This window comes from Mus caroli, chromosome 4, assembly GCF_900094665.2.
Source record: "Mus caroli chromosome 4, CAROLI_EIJ_v1.1, whole genome shotgun sequence".
Lineage (NCBI taxonomy): Eukaryota > Metazoa > Chordata > Mammalia > Rodentia > Muridae > Mus > Mus caroli.
Genome location: NC_034573.1, coordinates 113606436 through 113612341, shown reverse-complemented (window position 1 = coordinate 113612341; position 5906 = coordinate 113606436). Strand labels below are relative to the sequence as shown.

Genomic DNA, 5906 nt, shown 5'->3' with positions numbered 1-5906 from the left:
GCAGCTCAAAATCTAAGTCTGACATCTGGGACGGAAGGCATTCTGGAAAATGGAAGTACACAATCACTAAACAGTTCAACGTGTCAAGCAAAGTACATGGTGCACAGTGTGTCGTGGTAGATCTGGACCGCCTTGGCCAGCGCTTGATGATCTCATCTGTCGCTCTGCCCAGCGGCATGGCTTCCCTTCAGTGCTGCAGAGACACGGGAAAGAAGAGGAAAAGGATGCAGTCTTTCCTGGATATCAAGCGAGGCACTGGAACCAGACATGTGTATGGAAAGCAACCATCACAGCCCCTGAGAAAGCAGCCTCATCTTGACCCCCTGCCAGGTGTGACACTCACCTGTCATGTTCTTTATCCACCAGGTGGTACCTGGCTCAGACGGCCACCAGATGAGCATAGTAAGCTGGCGCAGGTATTGACACAGAGCGTGTGCAGCACACGTATGAGTGACACAGCTTGTACTTCAGATCTGCAGCTCATCAGAAGAAAAATGACTGTCATCCCAAAGCACGTGGTAGTGGGAAGGACAGCTTGTCCCCCTCAGTGGTGTGGGTGATCTTCGTGTCTACGGTTGTGCCTGCTGGAATGTTCCCACTCTTTCCAACCCGCTGTGGGTTGAAGAATGTGCAGAAGAGGCGTGTGTGGTGCCGCTTCTGCACCACGGTGAACGTGATCCCTGCCTGAGAGTCCTTCTCCAGCTTTATGCAGGCCTCTCTGATGGCCAGGAGCTCACGGTGGAGAACCTGCTGGAACTGGTCCTTGGTAGAAGATGATGCGGCTGGGCTTGAAGTGGGTAGATTTATAGAACCGAATGAGCAGCTCTCCCACCGTAGCAGCCAGGTTCTGGATGATCTGTCAGTGCTGCTGCACTTGCATGGTGGCACAGTAGCGGTCGGGGTGTGCATCCATACACCCCACGACGGCAGCAATTGAAGGTTACTTCCCATCCCCAGCTGGTGGGCGGGTGCCATCGGCTCCCAGGAAGATGACAAGCTGCTGGAACACTGGAGGCCTGCCCTGTGGCTGCAGGATGTTGTTGATGCCTCCCAGTTTGACACTGATCTTTGCCTCCCAGTTTGACACTGATCTTTAAGCAGAGATTGGATAGGGTCTGTGGTGTGGTCCTCTGCACGTTCTTCATCTGGACGCACTGCGTGGCCATCCCCAGCACTGTGTCTCCCACACACTTGACTTCCGCATACACAGAAGTTTTTGCCAGACAGGATGACCACCACCAGCTGGAGACCAGCGTATGTGTTCTTCAAGTGTCGGAACATGGGCTCCACATGAGCTGCATCCTATGCATATTGACAGAAGCAGGACTGACCCTGGATCGGCATCCCAGCCTCTCTTGAGATCTTCCTCTGTTGCTGGAGCTAAGGACTTGAGATGGACTTCTGTACAGTGGCCCTAGGGTGTGAAGCAGGCGATGGCCCACACCTTGATCTCCATACCTGTGTATAACTGCTCTGAAGAAGGCAAGCGACCAGGATGAGGGCTCTGGCACTCACCTATAGAGTCTACAATCAGGAGATTCTGTTCCGGTTTCCCTAGTAGCTGGGAAAGGGGAGTCAAATCTGCCCAGCCAGCCCATAGTTTACCCTGGTGTCGGCAGGGCAGCAACCCTGAGAAGTCTGACATCCAAGGGTTAAGGCCCAAGGCGAGGCTTCCAAATTCTTTGGGGCTCACCATAAAACTCACTCTCGTGTTTTTGGAGTGTGGGAGCTCAGTGCTCATTATCAGAGTTCCCCAGCCTCTGGCACTCACACTGCACCCTTGCCCTGGTCTGCGAACTGATGAACCCCTCCCCCCAACTCTAGCCACCCTGCCTGTCTATGATGCAGTGGGCAGAGATGGGAAAGACGGGAAGACTGCTGTGATTTAGGCTGAAGCTCATACCAGTCTTTGGTCTCCATGTCTCTTGATGTTAGGAATAGCAGTGTCCACCTGTCTATGAAGGGGCACCGACATCCTATGGAAATGTGTGTGATGGGCACACGGCCAGAGACAAAAGACAGAGTTGTCTGGGGAATTGGAGATGGATAATCAGACCTGGCTAGTTAGAGATGTCAAGACATAGCTTTTGTCCTTAATAATAGCAGTAACTGTTTTGGTCACCCAGCCAGAACATTTTGAGTGGCAGTCATTCACAGCAAGATGACCCCCACAGAAAGATTGGTCAAAGCAGCCGCCAAAATCACTTTATTCCAAGAAATTTATTTATTTTATTTAACTGTTTCTACTTCAGCCAGTACTCTCTGGGTTTTGCCTATTTGGTGAAACAAGGGAGGTTGTAGAATTTGTTTGCAGCTCTTTAGAAAGTTTGGCTGAATCTCCCAATCACTGTGCCTCACTCACACGTCGCCTTCCATTTTGTTTGGGGCTCCTTTGAGCACTTTGGGTTCCTTTGGAGCCATTTTTGGTGACTTTATTTTGTGATTGGCTTTGTCTTTCTTGGTTCTTCTGAGCCGTTTCAATTTTATAGATTTTTTTTTAACCATTATGCCATTTTGTATGGCTCTTAAACCATGACTGTGACAGTATCTGACTTATGACCAGGAACGCTTCTTGGGTTGTGCCCCATAGAACCTTTGAGTTAGGGAGGCAGGGGTATCGAGCAGGTCACTGTTGCAACATGACCATAAAATACATGATGTCTTTCCTGTGGTGGCTATAGTGGTGTCTAAAGCAGCCTGGAGCAAACCCCTCTGCTGCCAGCATTCCTGGAAACAACCAAGTCCAGCCCCTTCAGTTTGACAATTCTTTTTTTTTTTTTACTTCTTGGCATGCCTTTACAAAATGTTTTGAGCGATAAGGGTGGCAGTGACCCTCCACCACCCCCACCCCCCCCCGCCCCAGGCAGACAGAATCTACATGTCTACCACCCAGCCATCACAGACTGACCGGGAAGAGAGTAATGTTGAGTCTTAGGAAGATTTGAATCTGTAGGGGCACATTGACGCATTAAAACTGTCCATGTCAGGACAAGGATACCCAAGAGCTTAGTAGGTACACATCAAACTAAGGAAAAGGTGCAATTCCTCCACTTGAACTCCCATAAACTGACCGCCTCCTAATACCAAGATGGTATGGTCCCACCTCAACCTGCCATCTGATACCTAGGATGTACATCAAGGACCAAGGATTCCCAAATGTCCCCTGAGTTTTGGTTTGGCTCTGTCCCTTGCTGTTAACACAGCCTGGCGTTCATTCGCCCAGCTGTTTCTGGGCTGCCATTTCCAGCTCCTAACCTGTTTCCTGTTTTCACCTCACAGCTAAACTTTTGCTGCTCCGTGGCTCTCCTGACTCGGCAGCTCCAGCAGTAGCCCCCTCCCAGCACTGGCCTGGCCCGTTATCCCATCAGTACAGACTTCCTCAGGCCACTTGTGGAACACCTTGAATGCTGCTACAGCTCCTTCTGTAACCTATGTAAAGATGTATAGATACATTTGCTGTGCGATATGAGAGTTAACACTAGTAATTAAGGTCAGAATGAAAGAGAGTGCACTCACCTGGGCCAGGCTAGACAGATGACAGAAACTGCTGACCTAGAACCAGAGACGGTTGAGAGTCTGCTGGATCCCGTTCCCAGCACCCACATCAGGTGGCTTACAGCCGCCCAGAGCTCCATCTCAGACCCCGCCCGCCCACCCCCAGAGACAACACATATCACATGCTTTTATATTTTTAAATGGAAAAGAAATTGTAAAGGAAAACTGCTAAACCTTGTGGCTTTATTGCCATTCAGTAAATTCTATCCTTGGGGGGAAAACAGAAATGTGGTCATCTGTGTTTCTGACATAGGGCATGGCTTGTAGCAAGGCTGAGAGAAAGTTTTCATAGGATTTACAAGAGAGAAAACTTGTAGCCTAACTGTGGAAAGAGTGCTTTTATGAGGTACTCGAAAATCTCCGCACTGCTTTTTCTAGGCAAACTTTAAATTCCAGAGATTAATTTTAGGATTGTCCTATGGTAAAGATACTTTTGCATGAATTCTGGGTCTTTGTCTAAATGAAAGGCAATCTCATTTGTCAATATTGAGACGTGATAATTCTGCAGCTCATTTATAATTCATTTACTACTATTATTATTACTGATTTTTTGTTTGTTTTTTCAAGACAGGGTTTTTCTGGGTAGCCCTGGCTGTCCTGGAACTCACTTGGTAGACCAGGCTGGCCTCAAACTCAGAAATCCTCCTGCCTCTGTTATGATTGATTTTTGTATTGAGACAAGGACTCACTATGTAGCCCTGACTAGCCTGGAAACCACTGTCTAGATCCGCTGACCTCAAACTCACAGAGATCTGCTTGTCTCTGCCTCTGGAGTGCTGGGATTAAAGGTGTACACCACCATGTCTGACCCTACATTTCGTTTAAAGCATGTTTTAAAATTAGATATTTGGATATGTGGATATGTTAACAGAAGAGCAGCATTATTGGTTCTTTATGAATTTTTTTTCATAAAAAAGTTGTTCAGATGAATTCAGAAGGAAGCTTGAGGACCATTTTATTGCAGTTTTGAAAGAAAAACAGGGCGAGCTTCCTGGAAGTCTTGCCAGCTGCCGAGAGGATGGAGAAGCAGAAGAGGAAGAAGGTACTCCTTATGGAGTCTGGGTCCAAAAAGCGCAAGCAGGCTCAGAGGTGGGGGTCTGCATAAAGCTGTGTGGGTGGTGATCTCCATTGAGCACAGACCACCCTGATGGTCAGGGTAGACATGTTTCCACTTCATTAAGTTTCTGATTAAAAGATAGAAAGTCGAGTGCAGGGCACAACACTGCTTATCTGTTAGAAATCATAAAAGCGGGCAAACCACCGGGAGAGGCCTGGAAGGAGAGAGGGGACAATAATACGCAGTGTTCTCACTTTCAGGACAGGTGTCATGTCACCACCCAGGTCCAGAAGTAGAACTCTGTGTTCTTTTGACCAGTAGGAACTAGCTAGCCCTGGTCCCTCCGCCCCCCTCCATTTCATAGGGTATTTTGAATCTTAAGGACGGACAATTGTTACAAATCCCTTGCTTGTTACCAAGGAAACATCATCCAAAGCTGATGGTGAGGGAGGGGTCCATCCTCAGTGGCTTCCATGCCCGCTAATGGCTGTCTTCTGTCTACCGAACAATTTCATAGGTACGTCCAGAGTACTAACTAGTCCATAGCTCAAACTAGGATTGTTTACAAAGACAGCTATGTTAGCTGTAAGGTCGCTGATAATTCTGTGCTTGTAAATGTATTATGTCTATGATTCTCTCTAACTGTTGATCTTATTAGCTGTTTTGTTTATTGATGGCAGTCTGTACTGACTATTTTGTATGTTTGATAGTGTTGCTGTAACCTCTCCCTCTTTTGTTACAGTGTTTACTAGGTGAGGTTTATGAAACTCTTACAGAGAATTACAGAGCAACCTGGAAGCAGCTTGCTGTCTCCTCTTACCTTTTCACCTCAGTGTGTTTTCAAGAAATGTTTCAGGGCTCGAGAGATGGCTCAGAGGTTAAGAGCACTGGCTGTTCTTTTGAAGGTCATGAGTTCAATTCCCAGCAAACACATGGTGGCTCACAACCATCTGTAATGGGATCTGATGTCCTCTTCTGGGATGCAGGTGTACATGCAGATAGAGCACTCATAAAATAAATTTAGAAAATGAGAATTAAGATTGCTAAGGCAGAAATTCAGGATTGGGACATCTTGGCAAACGAGAAGCAAGGCTTTCTCAACAAGCCTGGTTTTGAACTGCTCACTTTTATAGCATCTTCGGCACTTGGACTCATTAGATGGCTTGAAAAGGGTCACTGTGTGTATCTTGAGTTTTTATCCCCATGTGATTTCAGATCTTGGCAGAGATTACAAGTAAAGAATGAAGCCAAGTACATGAAGACTGTTCCTCGGCCAAGAACCTTCATCTGGTTA

The 5906-nt window shown here is 47.3% G+C and overlaps 1 pseudogene; it reads right to left on the bottom strand.

The window, feature by feature from the left end:
• Positions 1-339: 339 nt before the first annotated feature.
• Positions 340-1741, bottom strand: LOC110293404 (annotated as a pseudogene).
• Between the last annotated feature and the right edge of the window lie 4165 nt (positions 1742-5906).